This window comes from Uranotaenia lowii, chromosome 2 (genome assembly GCF_029784155.1).
Source record: "Uranotaenia lowii strain MFRU-FL chromosome 2, ASM2978415v1, whole genome shotgun sequence".
Lineage (NCBI taxonomy): Eukaryota > Metazoa > Arthropoda > Insecta > Diptera > Culicidae > Uranotaenia > Uranotaenia lowii.
In genome coordinates this window covers 193,565,552-193,589,140 of record NC_073692.1, presented here as the reverse complement: position 1 = coordinate 193,589,140, position 23,589 = coordinate 193,565,552, and the positions used below count along the sequence as shown (strand labels likewise).

At 38.4% G+C, this 23,589-nt stretch overlaps 1 protein-coding gene across 11 annotated transcripts in view; it reads left to right on the top strand.

Annotated features, from left to right (window-relative positions):
• The window catches only part of LOC129742680 (mucin-19), a 652,529-nt gene that overhangs the window by 110,100 nt on the left and 518,840 nt on the right, over positions 1–23,589 (top strand). The window contains exons 1-2 of one of the 11 annotated variants that reach the window (XM_055734612.1): positions 9,202–9,516; positions 18,250–19,335. The exons of 7 other annotated variants lie outside the window; for them this stretch is intronic. The gene's annotated coding sequence lies outside the window, so the exon portion shown is untranslated. Of the gene's footprint in view, positions 1–9,201; positions 9,517–9,536; positions 9,820–11,430; positions 19,336–23,589 lie in introns of those variants that run through there. 3 more of the 11 variants (XM_055734613.1, XM_055734607.1, XM_055734610.1) reach the window with 3 other exon arrangements.

Genomic DNA, 23,589 nt, shown 5'->3' with positions numbered 1-23,589 from the left:
ATCCTAAGCTCATAACTCTCCTCTTGACATTTTAGCGCCTGACCTCTTCGACTTAAGGTCCGACTCTTCCTCGTCATTACTCGAGATCCAATCTCCTGCCCATCGTCTGCCAATTGAGAGTCTAGACAGCCTTTCTGCGTCGAAAGCCTTTGTTTCCCGAGGTTACCAACTAAATTTCCCTTGCCCTTTAATGATCACTGAGGCTCAGACAGTTTAAACTCGGATAGTCCCGGAAGGCGGATTGATCATATATATAACAGACGCACGTGAAATCCACAACGCTGTAGATGACATCCACTACGCCGTAGATGATGCATTAACTTCAATCGTGGGATCAGACGCACTCTTGTCGACTTCCCATCGCCGCGTCGATGTGGTTAGTAAGTCTTCTTTTGTAGAGGTCCGGCAAATGTGCTGACAAACCCGAAACTGTTTCTTATGTGCCCGTCGTATGCCAATCGAGCAGTGTTTCTGTCATAGCACACGCTCCGAAGTTCTTTCGGATCATTCCTGACAATGACGTTATTCTACACCAATTTAAGAGGCTCCCCGAGGCCCTCTCAACTCCGAAGGGGATCACCGGACACAGTGAAAAAATCCTTTACAACAAGATTTGTTGCAGAACCTCCTAAGCCTCCCTTAGCACACAGTAGCGAGCTTCGTCGTTATCCGTGAAGGACTAGCTCACTCTTCTATCACACGTCTATCCCCCATGTATTTCTCTGAGGAAGTTTCTGGTATTACCCAAATTCACCAAATCTACGTTCGCCCTGGCCGGGCTTCTTTTCTGTGGTCCACACCTTGGAGTCCTCGGCAATAACCAGGGAAACACTACTATTTGTAAACGCCTCGAAGGTCTAATCTATCATAGTGCTAAACGTTTTTAAGGACCCCTTACAGCAACTTCATTCTCTGTTATTGTTTATTGTTTATTTATAACAAATCAATCAATGGAATACATATTGGTCAAAATGATGACTTAATATTATTATAACTGGAGTATTAAGTATAATTTCAGGGTTCTCAACACACTTAAAACTTTACTTCTGAAAACGTCTTTCGAAACATCGAAGTCGAAGTGCTCAGAAAAAAACGGTTGAATGTTTTCATAACACCGATGATAGGGCTATTAGCTCCATAATTGTTCAATCAAATGGGAACATACAATCGAAGATCTTGGTTTCTAAGTCCATGGAGTACAGCCCCAATCTGGTAGTAGGGACACCAAACAGCTGATGCATTTTCAAGGATAGAGCATAAAATACTGCAATACAAACTTTTCAGGTGATATACATCCTTGAAGTCCTTGGACACTCTAAATAAGAGTCCAAGACTTCTCGAAGCTTTGTCGACAACGTAGTTTGTGGGTGTCCTGAATTCCAGCTTCTGGTCTAGAATTACACCTAAATGTGTTCTACGCGTGCGATTGGCTCATCTCCGAGGAAGTACTCAGCGGAAAAAGACTGCCGCCTTCTTGAAAAACTAATACTGTACATTTACTGCGATTCAATGGCAGGCAGTTTATGTCACACCAGTGTGGAAAGTGGTTGAATTGATTTAGTAGGAAATCAATATCGCTAAATTGTTTTAGGTCGTCAGCATAGCATAGCTTTGGGCCATCGAGAAGTGAGAGTGCATTGTTGAAGTAGATTAAGAAGATGATCGGCCCCAAATGGCTTCCCTGAGGCACACCAGCAGAAGCAGAGATTTGTCCGGAAGGTCAGAAGGTTAGTTGTCGTAGAGCGCTTGGGCATGAATACGTGTTGATCGTTGGGAAAAAAATATTCTTACAGGACAAGAAAATTGGATCCAAGACCACTAATTTGAATAGTTTGGCTACTGCGCATAATGCCGAGATTTCCCGGTAGTTGTTGACATCTCTCCTTTTACCTTTTTTATACACCGGAAACATGTAAGCCACATTCCAAAGTGAGGGGACGGTAGATCTGTCAAGCGAAACTTGGAAAATAAGCCTAACAGGAGTCAACAAAACAGGCATAAAACGTTTAATAAAAGTAGCAGGTATTCCGTTCGGACCCGTAGAGAAAGAATTATTGACCTTAGCTGCTGCTTTAGAGATGACTGCATCCTCAACTACAATGTTGTTTAAAGAGAAGCCCAGTAGTGGCACAATATTCCTGACAGCCCTATCCAAATGTTCAAAGGATGTTGAAGCTGTATTATAGATAGACAGGAATTTTAAGACAATTTCGCGGTATTGTCATCCAGAATCATTTGGGTTTGCAGAGCAGGTTCATTCCGCTGACTTATAACATGTTTCCATAACGATTTTGTTCTGGACGTGAGATCATGTTGAACTCACCCTCCTAGATAGTTTTGGTGACAACGTTTGCTGACTTTTTTGTAAGCAAAATTTAGTCTACGTTAAATGTTCTCAGTGTAGGAGGATCTTGACTTTTTATAATCTCTGAGGGCACATCTCACACATAAGTCCCGCGCGTGTGCCGTGACAGGCGCGAGTCTAGGATAAGCTGCTCTCGATCATGCACACGACGGGAGAGGTGGCAAACCTCGAACCCTGAAGATAAGAGGTCGGGCCTCGAGTCGTTAGAGGAGAGGTCAGGCCTCAAACCTTCAGGCGGAGAGGTTTGTCTGGTCAACCCCGAGTCTTTATGATAAGGGGTCGGGTTTCGAGTCGTAAGAGGAGGGATCAGGCCCCTTATCAACAAGAGGAGAGGTACAAGTGATCACCTCGAGTCATTACGAGGAGAGGTCAGATTTCAAGTCGTTAGAGGAGAGATCGGGCCTTGAATCGTGCAGAGGAGAGGTAAACCTCGAGTCGATGCGAGGAGGGGTCGGATCGCGAGTCGTTAGAGGTGAGATCAGGCCACAAGTCGCGAAGAGGAGAGGTTTGTGTGATAATCTCGAGTCATTGCGAGGAAATGTCGGTTCTCAAGTCGTTAGAGGAGAGTTCAGGCGTCGAGTCGTAAGGATGAGAGGTTTTGCTGAAAGTGGTCTCGTTAATGAGTAGACCTCGCACTATTGAAGCATAGTGTACTAAAAAGTTCGAGGTGGGAACCAGGTCTGCGGCCCCAGGTGGAGTTTAGGGAGTAGGGGGTATACACGGAGTATATCATGAGTCTTCCCATTGTACTCATGGACCCAGAGTAGCAAACTGGGAGGACGCGGGGGCTCGCCGTGCCTTGGAATACAATCCGTAAACCGGGATTTACCACCTGTGGTTACCAACTAAAAAAAGGGCACATCTCTTTGCCGTCTTTAGACGACGTAGTTCAGTCGTGATCCAAGGAGTCCGTATATTCTCTTCAGTAAAGTGTTTTTGTACGTGAAGATCGTTAACGTAATTCAAGATGTGCCAGAAGGTTTCGGCTGCAGCGTTGGGATCAGATAGGTCGAGCTCAGATTCCCAGTCGATGGTAACCAGGGTACAAGAAACCTCGTTGGCGTTCTTGAAGTCAAGATAGAAGGGTGCTAATTTCGCGACAGCAGAAAGTCTTACGACCTTTTCCGTTTGTCACGCTGTTAATCTGTCGCAAAGTCGCTGACTAGAGTAGAGTATCCTAAAGTATACTAGACTCAGGGAGTCTAGTATGACGTTCAGAAGGGTCGAAAAGTTGAGCGTACTGTATCCGAGTAAAGAAAGTTACCATGGTTGGAGCACAACTTCAAACCGGGCAAATTGAGGTCCCCAATCACGAGAATGCACAGAGAGAGATTACTATAGATAAGTCAAGCGAAAAAGACTCAACATCTCTCGTGCGATCAGGAGGCAGATACAGTACGGTGAGCAAGATCAATATGGATCAACACAAGTTCCAAATCGCTATAGACATTGTCTTCGATAAGCAACGCTGGGAGATCCGACGTAACGGCAATTAACACTCCGCCACCTGTAGTCTTTTGGTATTACGTGAACTGAGACCGCAACGAAACACTACATAGCTAGGGACAAATATCTGACTCGAAAGAGTACGGTCATTCAGCCATGTTTTACTTAGCAGTTTTCTTGGTCAGCTCGTTACTGTGGTCTGAGGTTCCACGCTATGGGTCTGATGAAAACTTCAACTTCTTTTCAACCATAATCTGTCGTAGGAAATGGTCTGTTAGCTGGCAGTTTGATGTTCCCATGCCTTGAGTCTCCCGGTGTTCTAATTTTTTTTTGCCTTAGAGCTCTTTTTGCCTTTGTAAATCTTGTAGCTTTTTTTTAAATGATTACTCAGGTGGCAAATTCCATTGTATCTCAAAGCACGACGAGCCACTGGTCATCCCAGTTAGCCACTTTGGGGGTTCAAGTGGCGGTTTATGATTAACTGCACGTATACTCAATTACTCCCTGAACTTCACCTAAGGCCTCTGACCTTAGGTTCCACCTCAAGCTTTGGTTGAACTGTCTTTAGATGGTGGGAGGTCATACTAATATATGAAACCACTTCCGAAAATACCTTTCCTTTTCAAGACTCAAGGCCTCCTTGAACGACTCGAGAACCGGTCTCTCCTCGTAATGGCCCAAGGTTAACGCGAACCTCCACGGGTTCAGGCTTGGTCTCTCCTCTAATGACTGGTGATCTGACCTCTCCCCGTTATAACTCTTCTAGAGGACTCAAGCCATAACATCTCCTCTAACGACTCGAAATCTGACCTCTCCTCGTAATGACCCGATGTTAACCCACGCACATTCCTCTTCTCAAGGCCCGATTTCTCCTCTAACGACGAACGATCCGTCTGGTACTGATCCTCTTTGAACGAATGGTTTTCGTTTTCGGAGCCTTACCTTCGAGGAGAAAAATCTCTGTGGACCGTCTACTGCATTCATGAGGCCAACTATGAAGAACTGGATTTTCACGAAGCTCTGATGAGCTCAAGAGCTTCTCGATCTACTCATGCTTCGATGAAGTTTATCGACGCATGTTTCCAACGATTGGGTACTATTGATTTTATTCGCACTCAACTCAAGCGAAAGAGTCAATCGATATTTACAGGCACGATTCCTCTTTCGACAGCTAAACGTCAGTAGATCAAAGCTCAGCGACGGCTAATGAAGCTTCCCAAAAAGACTCATTAACTTGTTACCGCGACGCAGTGAGTCACCTTTGTAACCATTGTCCATTCCAGATAGATTTCAGATTATGATTGCCATCTCGGTTGTGACATCTACAAAATTCCATCCCTCTATTTTGTGAATAATTCATTCGTTTAATCATTCATCATCTTCAACTCAAAAGTTAAAATCTGGCAAACTATTTAGGAACAGTTTTAAGATAACGATGTCGCAAATTCTAAATGAGCCACCCAAATCCTAACCCACATTCCCTCGGCACATATTGCTCAAGACGGAAAAGTGACGTAGGATAACCAACCACAATCACTATTCAACAAATCTCGCGAAACCTGGTCAAACGACCTCGAGCGAGGTTCGTCGAAAACGAAACGATCACAAAACGCAAACAAAATATGTTGTGAGCAAACTACCGTAAAAACATCGATCTAATTTTTTCTCCTATACAGTACCTACCTATTGTACGGAAAGACTCGAATTCCGAGAGACATTCTTCTTTTTCTGTTGTCGGTACAAAACGCGTTCGGGTTTCGGTACTCTCCCAAAAAACGAAGAGAGCGATTCGGTTTTTGCGCTCACTCTTCACTCTCTCCACTGAATTCCATTCCATATTATCACTCGCCGTTGTCGTGCCTTCCTTCAGTTCCTCGTATGTATTACGTAGTTTGTTTTTATTGCGACATTCTTCTCGTGATTCCCGTTTTTTTGCCGATGGCAAAACGGTTCAAGTCGAGATACTGCTGAAAGCTGTGTTGGGTTGTTGTTTGTTGGCAAATAATAACACCATCACAAACCGTACGCTCTCGTCCGTCTCGTCTCACGTGCACACCTTCAAAGTTACGGAAGCCAACCGATAGCGATGGTGGTAGGCTTCTTCTTCGGTCGTTCGATACTTGTTTTGTTGCAGCACTTGCGTGTTTTGTACGGCTGCGGCCAACCGGTTTTGCGATCGATACGCGATACGTCGACGTAGCTACCGCAACACTAGAAAGGGGTATTGAGTGTGTATTGTGCGGTTGTATAGTAAAGGAATTGGGTGGTAATCGCGAGTTGCTTTCGTTGAAATGAATAACAAAAACTGCCGTTTTGTTTTGATTATAAATGCGCATATTCCGAGTTTTTCTTCCTTCGTACCTTGTGGCAGCGGCAATGGCGGCAGGGATGCCAGTCAGGGATTGGTGCCGCCGAGTGATGATGGTGTGGAACCGAGGGTGTACAGGGTCTCACGTATGTTTGGTTATGGAGGAGGCGAAGTTTTAAAGAAGTTCCACTGGTTGATGTACTTGTGATTCTAGTTTCCAGAAAAATTACATTCAATAGGACGACTTTTTTATTTTATTACTTGACCTTTATTTCCACCTCGAACTGTTTAAGAAACTTTATTTTTTATGGTGAGAGGTCGTTTTGCGCTTCAAGGCAATACCTGTTTACGAATCCACTTATCAGCGAAGGACCTCATTTCAACACGACTCGATGCACAACCTCTCCTCTGACGAGTTAAGATCCGACATTTCATCGCATTGAAAGAGGTCTCCATTTTTGCGCAACCATTTGCTTTGCGAAATGGAAGGGGTTATTCCACGTTCGAAGAATACCCACGAGTAGAGTGGCTCTCGACGCCGGGTGAGCCATTCGAGTCTGTGTGAGATGACGTCTTTGTCGGGAATCATCCGAGTCGTTGCGTTAAGTCCCGCGCGTGTGCCGTGACAGGCGCGAGTCTAGGATAAGCTACTCTCGATCTGGCACACGACGGGCAAGGTGGCAAATCTCGAACCCTGGAGATAAGAGGTCGGGCCTCGAGTCGCTAGAGGAGAGGTCAGGCCTCGAACCTCCAGGCGGAGAGGTTTGTGTGGTCAACCCCGAGAGTTTATGATAAAGGGTCGGGTCTCGAGTCGTAAAAGGAGGGATCAGGCCCCCTTATCAACAAGTGGAGGGGTACAAGTGGTCACCTCAAGTAATTACGAGGAGAGGTCAGATTTCGAGTCGTTAGAGGAGAGATCGGGCCTTGAATCGTGCAGAGGAGAGGCAAACCTCGAGTCGATGCGTCGAGGCGTCGGATCTCGAGTCGTTAGAGGGGAGATCAGGCCTCAAGCCGCGTAGAGGAGAGGTTTGTGTGGGAATCTCGGGGGTATACGGTCCCAAAGCGCAATTCGATCTGTGGACCGCATAGCAGGTCGCTTGCGCGATTTGGGCACTTCTGACACCTCCTGTGCCTGGCACCTCTCTAAGTGTTGACTTCCCACTAGTCACCACTCATTCAACGAGTCGGGTTAAGGAGGTCCCGAAAAGCAAAACGAATTGTCGATCGCACTCCCTCCGGTCAAATCAGCAGCTCAGGGACATGACCCCCGAACGCGCGTACCTAGGTACCCAGGTACACAACTTCTTCCGCGAAGATTTGGCAGCCGACAGCCTCTAAGGGAGAAATAGGTTGTTCTCATAGCCGTACATCTGCAATCACCGGGTTTTGCAGACACGTTTCTGCCCTGGATCACGAGGAGGTGAAACTACCAGCCCAGAGCAGCAATGGAATGACTCATGATATACTCCACGTATACTTCCTTCTCCCTAAAATCCAGCTGACATTAGGTCCCACCTCAAACTATCGCTAAACTATCCTTTAATAGTGGGAGCATTATTTGCTTTGTACTTCTCTAACGACTCGAGATCTAACCCTCTCTTCGTAATGACTTGAAATTAACGCACACATACCCTTTTCTCTACATGACTCAGCGCCTGAGCTCTTCGCTGACCACGAGATTTGATCTCTTCTCTGACCTCGACTCTTATAACGCATCTGAATCAAGAATCACAAACCGGAATACGGAAGAAAACCCACAATACAGATTCAATACTCAGATTTTTTTCCGGACCCTGATCCGGAATCAGCTTAAGAATCTAGAATCCATTTCATGAAGAGATTAATCATCGTAATTTATGTTTGTTACTTTATTTGTTCTGTCTTAACGGTGAAAAGTGATATTCCATTAGTATCTTCCGTATGTGCAGTAACGTAGTATCGACCGTAAAACGTTTCACAACCAAACCCTGGTTGTAACAAATGCGATGATAACAAACTAAGAAGGCTACACATCAGTAGATTCATTTCTGAGTTAAAGGGAGCTTATCTGAGAGATCACATACCATCTTTTTGTTCGTTCGCACTGCAAGTTTCCTTTTGTGGGGCGAACCACGCTTGGCCTACTAATTTGTGATGGTAGATGCAACTCTATTTGTATCCACCACTTCACAGTAGTTGGCCCGTGCTGAACCAAAATTTGGTATGTGATGATAATGCTTCTAATACATTCTATCCGCTCAGTATCACCATCTTTCATGTCTTCTAACTTTCTATCCCTCTGTAAAATTTCATAATCTTACTAAGTTCTTGCTAAATAGGACATCACTTTTCACGGATAAGCCCGAAAAAATTTAGTAATGAATGTAGGATCTAAAATCCGAGACTATGATTCAAGATCCGGGATAAGAATCAAAATATAAATCGGGGATTATTCTTGTAATGAAGCGAAGTAGGTTGATCTAGGTAATAAAGTTGAAAAGGATGTGTGACGCAAGGTGAAGTCTAAGCAATAATGAAAATTACCACAACTGCGAAATTTACGTAGGAGACAGCCATATTGGATAAGTTACAAAAACAATCCGGCAACCCTTCAAAAAACCGAACCATCATCATCACTCACACTCAGTTTTCGCCGGACCGGCTCTTATCTCATCGGGGAAGGTCGTCTCGTTGTCGTGCCGTCGTCGTGAAACCGTTCGGCTTTTGCCTTAGCTCCCTCATCTTTCTCTCTCGCGTTTTGCTTTCTTCCTCTCCGAACGAAACTGAACCGGTTCCGGTTCTCTCTCGTTCGCGAGCAACCGAAACCACCCGACTGCGGACCGAATCGAAATTCGCGACTTCGCGAACATTCGGCCGTCCGTTGTTGCCGTTCGTCGCCATCTAATTCATAACAAATTTTATTCTTGTTTTTAGTTAGTTACCGTCGTTTGGCCCGTCTGCCCGTGTGTAGCAAGAAGCGAGAAGTTCGTTCGTCGTTTCTTTGGTGCCGCGAGTGGTTTTGTGATTGGTGGTGATTGGGATACCGAAATTCCGTGGTACCGCCGCATACACACTCGCTCGGTCCGGTTCGGGTGGTTGTTTTTTTTTTGTCTGTGCTCCTCTGTGTTGTCTAATTCAAACTAATTCAGCTGAAAGACCATCATCATCACACCGGTGCGTGGTGGCTAGGTCGCCCTGATAGAGACGAAGGAGTGGTTTGTGGTTGGGTTGCTGATCAATTTACGGTGCGTCCGGCCTTCCGAGTGTGTGTTTTGATACGACTGTCACCCCGGGGAAAAGGGTATTCCGGATTTCCTGCTGCTACTACTGTTGTAGTTAGTTCTTGTTTTTTTTTGTTGTACCAGAAAAGTACACGTAAATTGTGCCAGTGAAGTGTTATTGAGTGGACGCTGAGCAGGTGAATATTTTCGGGAAAAGCATCCCACGTGTGCAGAATCTTCGATCAACAGTCGAGCGGGTCCCTCAGGCTGATACCGACCCGTGTCGATTGATCAGAAGAAGAAAAAATTGCATTCGAAAAGTTCGAGAGATTACACCACAAACTCCAAAAAATACCTTTCGGTGTAGAAAACACACCGGTCCGGTTGCGGCGTTTCCTTGATTCGTTCGCTTGTTTGTTCGTTATTGGTGTGGTGCCGGCTCAGCAAAGTCTTGTGCTGTGCGTAGCAGCAAGTTTCTTGTGTGTCGAGGAAATATTTCGGTAATTTTTTTTGCTGCTGCTGCCTGCCTTCACCTCACCTCATTCATTCAGTCGGTCGGTGTGCGAATTATCGCCGTTTGCTGTTTTGCTCGCTCGCTCGGGTTGGGGTTCGGGGGCATTCTACAACACGATTTGTTTGTTTGTGTCTGTGGCACCGGATGTGTGTCGGCGCGCGATGTTGTTGTTTTTGTTGTTGATCAGAGTTCAAGTGTGCAGCAACAGCAAACATACCACGACGTAGGTGCGTGATTGGCTCACTGGCTAGCTGCCGGCGAGTTGTCGAAGAACGCCGAATTAGTCGTGGCTCAGCAGATCCCGCCCGAGGAGAAGTTCATTGGCTAGAGCAGCCAATTTTTCGATGCGTGCTATCAAAAGAAGAGCAACAAAAAAAACAAGTTGTGGTGCGACGAGGGCAGGGGAGATAAATTAATCGGCTTGACTAACGACAACGAAGACGACGACGACGGCGAGTGGCGTGGTTGCGAAAACTTTTGAAAAGATCGTGTCAGTGTGGATCAAGATATTGTGTTGTGGTGCCGATGATTCGTGATGATGACGATGACGTCTGCTGGGCTGGGGGGGATTGATTGAGTTCTTTCTTAGAGAGGGATAGTGAGCGGGAGCGAGGCGGTATTTTGCATACCATTGAGACGAGTCGCGGTACTCGCGGTAGTGACCTGAATTTGGACAGCGGCAGCAGCTCGATCCAATCCAAGTAGAAGCGCGGCAAAGCGATCAACTAGCAGCTATCATCGGCACCGTTTATTTATCAGAGCGAGCACACACATTTGCAGACGTTTAATCATGGCGGGTCCCGTCTCTTGTCGGGAAAATTCATTTGCTGATCGCGTTTTAGCTTCTTTGATTTCTAGTACGAATTCAGATAGGGTTGGAGCCTATAAATTTATTTAAAGATTTTTTTCTAAACTTTGTTAATACGTTATATAATCAACCAGTCTATCGAGATGATTTAAATTTGCAATTCCGTTAGTCATCCCTGATGACTGTATTCGTTGAATGCTTAAGAATGTTTACCGAGTAGTTTCAGACTGAGATAGACTAATTAAGTCATTAGAAGCTATCAAGTCTGTCATGCTGAAATCAAGATGTAAAATCTCCATCTTAAGGTTATCTAGAGAACATTTTAGAAAAATTAAACAAAATAAATTTTTGGTAACAATGAAATAGAAGGAAAAATATGTAAATAAAAAACTCATTGGTAGGAATATTCTTGTAATTTAGAAAGTTTCTGAATTGAGATCAGGAGTGAACGTCAGTTTACGACAGTAGTGGAGCAAACGGTAGCCAGGATAAGTTTAGTTTTAAAGGCTGTGCTCCTGCCGAAGAAAGTTTTCATTTGGTTCCGTTCTGGCTCCGGTAAATAAGCTGGATTGGCTGGAGCAGCACAGATTTGAAATGAAATCACAAAAAATATTTTGAAACTAACAACAATTAAATCCAATTTGAAGAGAAAAGAAATGTTAATAGGCGTACTCTGTTAATTTTTCAGAATATTCATTATTCATTGCTTTCCTTAATAGCAAAATATTTTTTCTTTTATGTACTTTGTTCAATCTTCTTCTGATGAAATTTCAGCTTGTCATATTTAAAATAAGCTGCGAAAAAATATGGATATTTAATGAAATTTTATTTTTTAATTTCATATTTCCTTGAACTGTTTCGAGGAAAAATAAACAGAAAAATAACACCCGCTAATTTCATCGATGGGGAACCTAAAGTGCATAACAAAAATATGCTCATACGCTTATGACCTTAGTTTTGTCATAATTTTTCACGTGGAAAAGGAATTTTTGATGAAACATCAATAAGTCACACAAACGCAACCAATTGGCAAATCATAGCTTGTGGAGAATCGTGGGCCACACATCTTGAATCACCTATATTTTTTATGTTTTATATACATTCAGAACTTAAAATACGTTTTAACTATCTGTAAAGTTTTCTTATGCCAAATGAAGAGTTATGAAAAATATTTTGTCCATTCTATATAAGAAATTTTGCCAAAACATTCGCGAGCCAGTGTTTGGAATCTATTCGATCATACACAGCTTTCTTTTTTATTTCATCATCTGAAATTGCTTTAAAATAACGAAATGAATTAGGAAATCACAGTTTTGGGTCAACTCATAAACTTTGCATGTTCTTTGGTTTATTTGGATTTGGTGAACCACGATTCCCCATCATTTTTCAAAATCCAAAAAATATTGCTTTTTTCAAACAGTCAGAATTTGGTGAAAATAACTTATTAAAAATTTAAAAAAATACCTTATGATACCTTGAAAATGTAGAAAACCATACCATTTTTTATTTTCATTTTATTTTTTATAATAAAGAAGTTATGGAACAACGAAAAAAAGTGGCCCATGATTCCCCACTCTCCCATACATAAAAGTTAAAATTCACATACATAAAAAGTCAGGGATGAGTTTTGAACCAAAACGAAGCGTTAAAGACCCCAGGTTTGTGAAATTCAAAAATTTCCCCTAATCAACTCTGTCTAACCTTGATAGATAATCCAGACCAAATTTGGAAAGTTAGCTACTATGCACTAAATCACACTTGATTTGAACCATAATATGGCGGCCGTGTATTGCTTAAATTTTTGTCGCAAATTTTACAATTTTATTTTGAGCCTTATTATATCATACATTAGATTTTGATTGATTGGAACAATATACGCTGGAACAGGGCCGTAGAAACTGGAGGGAGGAGAGGGTTTGGGGATTAAACCCCTCCATGAGGTTCCAAAAAGCCAAGCAAAATGTTCTTCTCTAAACTCAAAATTTCAATCTCTTAAAAAATGTTGATAAACGACTAAAATGGTTCAAGAGTACCGTCAAACGGGGCAACATGCAAAAGCAGGGTTAGATGCAACATTTGTATACCACAAAACTCATTCAATTTTTATTTCAATATACTGTAATAAAGTTATCATTCAATGATAACAAATTGATGATGACATAGTTTTTAACATCGTGAAGGAGTTTTTATTAGGTTTTGATTGTCATAAAAAATTTAAAAAATCGAGCAATACATGTAACAATTTTTACATTTTTCGATGTCTTAAAAAACTTTGCCTAGTATGACGGATTGGCTTAATGATATCACTTACAAACTTTATATTGCTTTCATTATCCTATACCAACACTGTTGGTGTATAAATATTTTTCGAATAATCACTAAATTTTTTTAAACAAATATTTTTATAATTCAATTAGCTGTCTGGGGCAAAATGCAACAAAATGCATATCAGAACTAAATCTCATAAATCGCGTTTCCATATGCTGGGATGTGATTGTTTTGCATTATGCATTTGTTAACATTAAAATTTCATCCATCCTAAGAATTATTTTCATGATTTAAGCTAAAAGAATATTTTGTAGATTTTTTTACCCCTTAATGTATGCAGCAGATTAACGCTTTTTTCCTTAAAAAAAAATTGACAGATAAAAATGGAAAATTTAATTTGAGCAACACCAAACATTACTGCAAATGGTGCATTATGCATTATGGTGACATCACAAATGTATCAAAAACTATAAATTTTTAAACGTTTTCATTCGATTTTTCATTAATTACAGAGTTTGTTGCAACTTACCCCTTTTTCTTAGTAGGGTGAAAATCGCATGTTTTTGTAAATTTAGAAGAATATGGTAAAAGCAATAATTTTTCTGACTACGTCAGTTTGGTGTCCCCTCAACCTTAAAACTTTTGATGTACAAGAGGTATGATAATCTGTAAGCATTAAGATTTTAGAAGCCATTGAAGTTGGAAATTGTTGCATGTTGCCCCAGTTGACGGTAATAATCCCGAATCAGAACTAAAGCCAAAACCTCTAAATCTTAGTTCAGGTCCACAAATCAAATGAAAATTCGAATTGATTCATTAGAAATTTTACTACGTATTTTGCGTCCAAATTTTTTTGAGCAAGTTTTATCAAAATTAAATGAACGATTTTTTGAAAACCTTAAATATGATTTGAAATTGACTGATGGGTGTTGATATAAAACACAGGTTTTTCAGTGCTTCTCTTCATGATAATTATTAAATAATTTTAATATTGGCGGATATTGGAGAAAATAACTCGAAATTGCTCGGCCCGGAAATCTGGAAAATCGGAGATCGGAAAAATATCTGGCAAAATTTTAATGGAGTTTAGAAATAAGAAAACAAATCTGATTTGAACCGCAAACAGAATATCTAATTTTTATTTCTAAATATTTTGTAGTTGAAAAGAATTTGGTTATTTAAGCAAAATTCAAATGGATAAAAAAAGTTTTTTTCAGAATTAAAACGATAAAAATCCATTATTTATAATTTGAATCTTTATAAAAAAAAACCTGAATTTCTAGGACTTAATTTCGTTAGTTAGTATTTGGAATAACTACCCAACTATTATAGCTGAATAATTATACAGAACCTACACATTTTTTTTCAAGTATGAATTATTCAAGCTAAACTAATATGAGAAAAGTTTGTCACCAAACCAACACATTTCGGAATTTATATCTCAATTTTTGAATTGAGACTTTTATTTCTTGCGGTCTGCAACTTAATTGTTAGAAGTGGTTTCAATGTTTTTCCTTAAATGTATTGTGTTGGAAGAGAATCATTAAATGATCTTCAAATTCAAATTGATTGGTACCTACATACAAAACATTAAAGAAATAAAAAAAAAAACAATGTAGTTAATTTAAATCGATTTTTGAGGACAAATTTTGATTTTTTTTTTCTAATCTACAGTTTTTCTTTCTTGAACTGTTTTAAAAATAGTGATTTGCCGATATAAAAGCCGACCGAGACTCGCAGCCGACCGTGGACTAGAGGATAGCGTTTAAGTCTTCTAAGCCAGAGGTCATGAGATCGATTCTCGGTCACGGCATGCACATAGTAATTTTTAAGTGGGCTGGTGGTGTTAGCATTAGTACGATGCTAGCCATTAAACCCTTGAAAGATATACGCTTAAGAAGAATTTAGATCTCTTCGAAGAAACATTGAGTTTCACTGAAATCCAAAATTTGTGTGTTCGTTTAAAAATAAAAAAGAGACTAATATTTTTTTCCGCAATTGGCGATGGAAAAAAACTTCGGATGAATTTTATCTGTTCTCCCTCAAGGTTGCCGAATTCACAGAAAAATCTATAATTTCACAGAATTTTGAGCAAATTTTCATCACAGAATCTGTATCACAGAACACAGAATTTTGGAAATTTTCACCGATTTCTCAGATTTTTTAATTTTTGTACGTATTTCCAAAATTATAAATGTTATATCAACAGAAATTTTGGATTTCTAACTTTTTTTTTAAACTGATTTTTCTTCAGTGAAATGTAAAAAAGACTCATTTCTTCATGATTTTTCAAAGAAATTTATGCTGTAACCATCACAAAAAAACATCACAGAATTACTTGGTGAAATTACAGAAAGTCAGATTTTTTTTTCACAAAAACACAGAATAAGTTTTGGAAAGAGACCTGATTGTTTTTTTTCTTCTTATTTTTTCCCCAGCCTCGGTTCTGTTATTATCAGGTAAATCAGAAATAAACTGCCCCCACGAGGGTCCGAAAATGCCAAACTCAAAATTTCGAATTCCTAATTTTGATTGATGAACGACTAAAATGACTAAAGTGTAACAATCTCGACTCAGAACTAAAGCTAAAACCTCGAAATTTTATCCTAGGTCGATAATTCTACTACAGATTTTATAAAAATTCCTAACTCATAGATTAAAATTTAGTCCCAAATATCGAATTTCAATAAGCTAGCCAAATTTCCCAGATTTTCCTCGAGTTGTGATTTTTTTTTTAAAATGTGATTTTAAATCGACTGATGTCTTTCGATAAACAACAGTTAAGTGTTTTTCTTAGTGATTTTAATCTAATAATTTTAATATTTGCCCCAGATTTGCACGGCCCGGATATTCGCGGCAAAATATTTGGAAAGCTTAAGTAAGTTAGGTGAGAATAATTGCGAATTTGATGGTTCCAAATTTGCATTAAAATTCGATGTCTGTAATAAGAATTCGTTTTCTGTATCCAGTTTACCGTTACTGAACTTCAGTTTGGATCGTTGGGAAAAAGTTCGCATTCGAATCTCGGTTTTGCATTTCAAACTTCTATATTGAAAACTCATCATTTCGGAACATTAAAAGAAAATATTCAAAATAACAAACCATTTTGAAGATTTGAAATTTTTACTTTTAATTCTTATGCAGATTTGGAACTAAAGAAACTTTCATAATGGTGATTCAGAATTGTAAAATCTGAAACAGTTTCATCATTCGCAATTTTCATTCAGATTCACAAGTTGTATTTCAAGAATTGAAGTGGCATCGTGGTAGGGCTCTTTATTCTCATGCAGATGATCGCATACATACAGATTCACAAGTTGAATTTCGAATGAATAAATGAAGAAAAAATTCACATTGAAAGCCAAAAATTCCGAACTCAAATCAGATATTTCTGGTTGAAATTTGGATCCAACTTCCGCTTTTTGGCGCATGAATGGTAAGAATTATTAAATGGAACTTAGATTCAAAAATCGCTTTCAAATTCGGAATTCATGTTTCGAACTCAGGTTCGAAAGGCAGTATTCAGATTCGGAATCAAAATTAAAAATTCAAATTCAGCTCTAAGTTAAGCTGTATAATCAAGATTAAAATATCTATGTGAGAATTTTATTAAGGTTTCGAATTACAGACTATCGCAGTTTCATAGTTTTGATTCTGGATACAAAATTAAAATTTTATATTAAATCAGAGTCAGTTTAGAACATAACCCAAAATAAATCACATACATATCTAAAATAAATCATGAAATAAATTATTAATAATATTTTTATGATCAAAGAACTTGTACTTTATTTTCAAGATAAAATTCCACTGAGGCCTATAGGCTTATCTGCCTGATGTAAACTAGTCAAGCTGTAGCTTTACAATTCAGTTGACTTCATCGAGTTGAATTAGCTGCTAGATTCTACGACATAAAATTTTCATCGTGCCCCGATAAATGGTGCTCTGCATGCCCCGAGTCAACAAGTTAAATTAAAAATGCGTTTTAAAGTTGATTATACTGAAAAATCAAAAATTCAATTATGGTGAAAATTGAAAATCAATGTGTACATCATGTTTCAATGTCTACATTTTAGATCAAGACAATTTAACTATCAAAAGAGCTTATTTTCTGGCGCTAAAAAATTATAATATTTTCGTCCCTTAAGAACATAGTTGGTTTTTTTACCCTTTAATGCATAGTGTTGTTTCAAAACAACACTAATCCAAGTCCAAATATCTTGGAAACGCCTCGGTATTTTTAAGTTATGGATTGACAAAAAATATTCTAGAGATTGAAAGACATTAGCCCATAATATTTTAATGTATGTGTGAGATATTGAACAAATTATGGGAAAGAATGCAATTTTTTGTTATTTTTGAAATTCAACTATTTTGTTAATATCAATCAATTACAAACTCTTTCCTGCACCCAATTTACAAGATTTGGAATTAATTTTCAAGATCGTATCGAAATGAATTGAGCATTTCTAAAACTATTTTTCAATTTTGATGGGCCATAACTTTCAAAATAACGACTTCAAACCTATTTAGTTGTGTTATTCGAATTAAAATGTTATTATTTATCATGTAGTGTAAAATGTAGTTATTTATCAATAACTGCTATTTTCATTTTGCAAAAGGCATGCATTGAAAGGTTGATATTTCTGCATAGATGATAAGGAGATTTCTTTTTTTTTTTTGCTGAAATATTAATACTACGAATATTAATAATACGAAACTGTTCCTCGTGAAGATCTCTTCGAGAAAATATGTATTTCCTCCGAAAAGAGAGGTGCTTACTGTGCTTCGGGTGCTCTTTATGCCCTTATTTTCCCTTCTTATTAATTTTTAAGAACCTAAAGATTGTTCTCACAACTGACCCTTTGTCCCTAAACTGTCGATCGCACTCCATGATTTAAAAAAAATAACTTTCAAGCAAAAGCAACAGGTGAACGCCTTGCCATGATTATCGTCCTTATAAGTGAATATTACCCATATCTGGAAGCTTCTGCTGCCGTTCCAAAACTACTCACTACTTAAGAAGGTGAAAGGTCCAACGCCGGAAAAACGGAACCTGTTTCAAGAAAATGCCCGGAATGCTTCGCCAGGCAGTAAAAAAAAACTAAAACAAATACCACAGTGGTGTAAGACAAAAATGAGCGTTGCGTTTCAACCGTTTTTTTTTAAATTTGCGACCACAACACAAGATTCACTAAAGAACTGTGGTTTTTAAATAACGAAGTGTCCCGCGGAGTTATTCTTTTTTAGGAGCAAACCACTGCCGGTGGCTTTCCTTTGGAAGACCCCAAGAAGTTCGGCCGGTTGTTGATAATTTTGGTTTTTATTTTTTTTCCTCAGGAAATGAAAGACGATTGAAACAACGAAAGTACGTATAAGTGTATGTGAATAAAGGTAGGAGGAAAAAGAAGTTTTCCTCTCGAAGAAGTTGAGCCGGAAAAAGTTTTCCGATGCTACCGCCGCCGCCGGCTAGTATCTGGACCTGGAGCAAAGTTTTCTTTCAGTGCGGTTTCGAATAAAAGAACTACAACTAAAACTAGCCGAGGAAGCATGTGCCAGTAGTTGGCCCCAAGTGTCCAGCTGCTGCGTAACTATTCCGAGGGAGGCCTCCGCCCCCCCAAAAAAAACGAGAGAGAGAGTTATGTAAATGCCTAAAGTGATTAAAAGTTTCCTCTAAGGTTATTTGTTGTGCTTGGGGGGAAGAAAATTAGAAGCAGAAAAAAGATAGGAAACTTTTGGGAAGTTCCGCAGCTGTAGCCAAACCAAAGAAGAAAATCGACGCATTACCGAAACTTGGAAAGAGAAGAAAACCGTAGTCCTGTCCCAAACAGTCGAAGCAAGTATCTTCATTGTGAGCTCAGGTGTTCGAAGAAGCCGGAAAAAAAAATTTGATCAACGTGTTTGCGAGTGTTTTCTACCAATGTTTTTTCGTGAGCCGACGGCAACAAAAGTGCACTAGTGTATTACGTGATCCAAGTAAATAAATTGGAAATTGAATCATCCCCTTGGCGAAGATTTTGTGTATTTTTTTCGGAACGAAACAATATCAAAGAAGAGCTTGAAGAGAAGATTGCCTAATCAGGTGCGGGTAGTAAAATAAGTGTTTAATCGGTCCCTAAATAAGTGAGAGAAGAAAAAAAGGAAGAAAAATCTAAGCAAAACCGTCGATGAGGCGGATTTTATGCAATAATAATAGATGGTTTGCTGCTGCAAGTGATTTCCTAAAAAAAGGGAAGAGCGGTGGTTTAAGAAAAAAACAGAAGAAAATAGCATCGAGGGATTTAAACCGAAAAAATTGACCCACTACGGTTACTTTTAGCAGAAGCTAATACCGGATGTGGTCATAATTTTGGCGGAAGCAAAAAAAAAAACACCAGTTTCGGTGGCCGTTAGGCGAAATTTTCTAATTGACCTTCTAAAAATAACGTAAGTATCTTTTAGAGACGCTACCTTCAATGGCTTTTGAATGGTGGAGCCATTTTGGTATGACTGGATACTGGAGTGAGTGGCTCAAAATAACATCAAGTCTTGGATTCGGGAGGCCTAAACTTGAAATGGTAGCTTAGGATGTAAGAAAAAAACGTTCATTTGGGAATACAATATTTTTTTAACTTAGTGGGACTATCCATTTTTTGGCAAATTTTTGCTTTAATACTATAAAAAGTATAGGTATTTTTTGGAAAAAAATAACCAATTTTTTAACAATTTCAAGTGCGGATCTCGAACCTTTTTTATCAATAACTTATTTTTGAAGATGCACTATTTTGCGCAGTTCAACTTTTGCCAGACAAAGGTTTTTCACCGACGCGACGGTAGTTTTTTTCTAGGATGAAAATACTTTTTTTTGTTTCGCTTGAATGTTTGTATGTAGTTGTCCTACATTATTTTCTACCAGAATCTTTGGAAGGGGAACTGATACAAACCAGATCCAATCTTGTTGTAGCTTAAGCATTTACCTTCATCTGTTAATTATTTCAGATCAGTAAAAAAATTGTGATGGTTAACTGAAAGGAATTGCCAGTAGAATACAGTTATTAATAGGAAAAAAATGAACCGTTTCAAACTAAGAATTTACCAAAAAAAAAACAAGAAAAAAAACGTCACGTAAAGCTCGAGTTTACCCCTCTCACCTCCTAAGAGCATTACGTAATAAAAAAATGCCCCTCAGGACAATTGTGAAATACTCTGAAAAACCACATAACCACAAAAAAAAATTAAAAAAAGTTATGTAAGAATCGTACTTTTCAATCAATCAACTGTCAAAGTTGTTTCAGACAAAGTTGAGAAATTTTTATTTGTGATCTGAAAAGTTGGCGACACATTTGCTCAACATTCCATTCTTGAATAAATGCGAAACACTTAATTTATAAAAAAAAAATCGACTTTGAATAACGTAAAAACCAAATAATAGAAGAAGAAAATTCTGTCAGATTTGTTTTGATTAAATACATATGCTTCAAGGTTTTCCAAAGTTTAAATTTTGAACAAATCCCTTTACAAACAAGAGACAAGAGCGATTTTCGGGAACAGAAGAGTGAGAATAAAAAAGGGAGGAGACAGAAAAGAGAAAACAGAAAATAGAAGAGAGAAAAGAGAAGAAAAGAGAGAAAAAAGAAGAGGGAAAAGAAAAGAGAGAAAAGAGAAGAGAGAAAAAAGAAAAGAGAAGTGAGAGAAGAGAGAACAGAGAAGCGAGAATAAAGAAGAGAGAAAAGAGAAAAAAGAAAAGAAAAAAGACACTGCAAATTTGATAAAAATAACTCTCAAAAAATTATTAAAAAAGAGAAAAAGGTCAAAAAAGAGAAAAATTTCCATGAAAGAGTAAACAGACAATAAAGAAGAGAAAAAAGGATTAGAGAGTTGAGAGACAAGAAGTAGAGAGTAGAGAGTAGAGAAAAAAGCAGTAGAGTAGAGAGAAAAGAGAAAAGGAGTAGAGAATAGAGAGAAAAAGAGTAGAGAGTAGAGAGAATAGGAGTAGAGAGTAGAGAGAAAAGGAGTGAGGAATAGAGAGAAAAGGAAGAAAGAGTAGAGAGAAGGAGTAAAGAGTTGAGAGAAAAAGAGTAGAAAGTAGAGAGAAAAGGAGTTGAGAGTAGAGAGGAAAGGAGAGTGTTGAGAGAAATGGAGTTGAGAGAAGAGAGGAAAGGAGTAGGGAGTAAAAAGAGAGGAGTTGATAGTACAGGGTGGCCAGCGAACCGGGAAAACCGGGAAAAAACCGGGAATTTCAAATAAGACTTCGAAAACCGGGAAAATTTTTTATGGATTATTAAATCCTATTAAATCCTAAAACACATTCATTTCATCATGACTGAACTTTCTCTCAGAAACTTTACAATCTATAGTCGTTTATTCCAGGATTGTTAACCATTTGGGAGGAGCAGGAAAATGTCGGGATTTTATATTAATGAGTAAAATGCCGGGAAAAGTCGAGAATATTTGAAAAGTTGAGATGTCTCGACCACAAACTTAGCTTTTTTTCTTAGCTCAAGCATATTGTGAACTGCAGTGAATATCAATATGTTTTTGAATTAAATAAACGTTTCACAACTGTGCGTATTATAGCGTTTATTAATTTAAGATTTTCACCATTCTGCACTTTCTTTGCAAATACCTGGAAAAAATAACTTAAAAATCTGGATGAAGAAATTAGAGAGGGGAATTTAAAAATTTGAATTGTGATGTTAATTCATATGTTGAAATTAGACAGTTTTATATTGAATCCACATCTCAATAACTAAGATTTAAGCTATCTATCTTATAACTGGAATTATTATACACAAGTCCAGAATTGGCGAAATTCGAGTCTACATCAGGAGCTCATTTTTACAGAAAACACGTTATACTGAAACGAAACTTGGAAAAATTAGCAGAAATCTATCAAACACATTTACACTGGGGGAGTTATTTTGAAGAGTCCTACTAAAATATCGGATTACTTGATGAAAAAATTTAATTTTAATCGAACGTTAAACGAGAGATATGAATTCAGTTATTCAGCCATGAAGTCTTACCTCGGTCGCTAAAGTTACTGAAAAGCTATTTTTACAAAAATCTAATGATCGTGACTTTTTGCGTTTTATGTACTAAAACACAAAAAAATTGTCAAAAATCAATATCAAATTTTTGACAAACGACATGACCTCGAAGAACTTATTTTATTTAGTTTTGAAAATATTTAGCTCAATTTTAACTTTTGAAAATCGGGAATTGTCCCATGCAGGAAAAATACCAGAAAAAAGATGCCACCATTTTATTCGATTAATTGGTGAACGTACAAAAGACAGAAGATGCAACAAGAGAACAAGTTTTGTGTGATTCTTGTTTTCATTACAAAAAAAAAAATCGAATAATAACAAGGACTTTTAAGATAGGACGTATAATCTAGAACTCAGCGCATTCTAAAAAAAATGTTAAAGGTATCCAAATAAAAACATTATTTCAATATTCAATATGAGAACCGAAATAAAATATCAGATTGCTTATCATAAATAAGGTTAATCTGAATCTGTTTTAAGAGCTTTAGAAGAAAAAATATCAGAATATCAGTCAGTAAATTTCAATAGAAAAAATTTAGAATTTCTACTTGAAATTTTAAAAGTATTATATTGCATCATATCAAAACTATGATTTATCCATGCGAATAATGTGAATTTTCGGTTTAGGTTCGGACAACTAGATTTATTTTCCTACCGTATTACGATCACCATAATTCGAATAACCTTTGAGTTTCAAAATTGAACTAAAAAGAATTGAATCCTCTCACACTTTTACATTCAACTTGCATGAACATATTTTCAGTTTTGGTCAAAAAACTTGATGGACGTATTTATTTGCGCATTTTAAAACGAGGGAAATCATAAAATCTCATTCGGGAAAAACCGGGGAAAAAAACCGGGAATTAGAAGGGAAAGGAGTAGAGAGTAGAGAGAAAAGAAGTGTAGAGTAGGGAGAAAAGAAGTAGAGAGTAGTGAGAAAAGTAATAAAGAGTAGAGAGAAAAGGAATAGAGAGTAGAGAGAAAAGGAGTCGAGAGTAGAAAGAAAAGAGTAAAGAGAAAAGGAGTTGAAAGTAGAGAGAAAAGGAGTTGTGAGTACAGAGGAAAGGAGTAGAGAGAAAAGGAGTAGAGAGTAGAGAGACAAGAAGTGGAGAGTAGGGAGAATAGTAGTAGAGAGTAGAGAGAAAAAGGAGAGAGTAGATTGAAAAAAAGTAGAGAGTTGAGAGTAGAGAGTAGAGAGTAGAGAGTAGAGAGTAGATAGTAGAGAGTAGAGAGTAGAGAGTAGAGAGTAGAGAGTAGAGAGTAGAGAGTAGAGAGTAGAGAGAAGAGAGAAGAGAGCAGAGAGTAGAGAGTAGAGAGTAGAGAGTAGAGAGTAGAGAGAAGAGAGTAGAGAATAGAGAGTAGAGAGTAGAGAGAAAAGAGTAGAGAGAAAAGAGTAGAGAGAAAATAGCAAAGAGAAAATAGCAGAGACAACAGAGTAGAGTCAACAGAGTAGAGGACAACAGAGTAGAGACAACAGAGTAGAGACAACAGATTAGAGACAACAGATTAGAGACAAGAGAGTAGAGAGAAGTGAGAAGAGAGAAGAAAAAAGAGAGAAGAGAGAAGTGAGAAGAAAGAGGAGAGAAGAGAGAAGAGAGAAGAGAGAGAAGGGAGAAGGGAGAAGGGAGAAGAGAGAAGAGAGAAGAGAGAA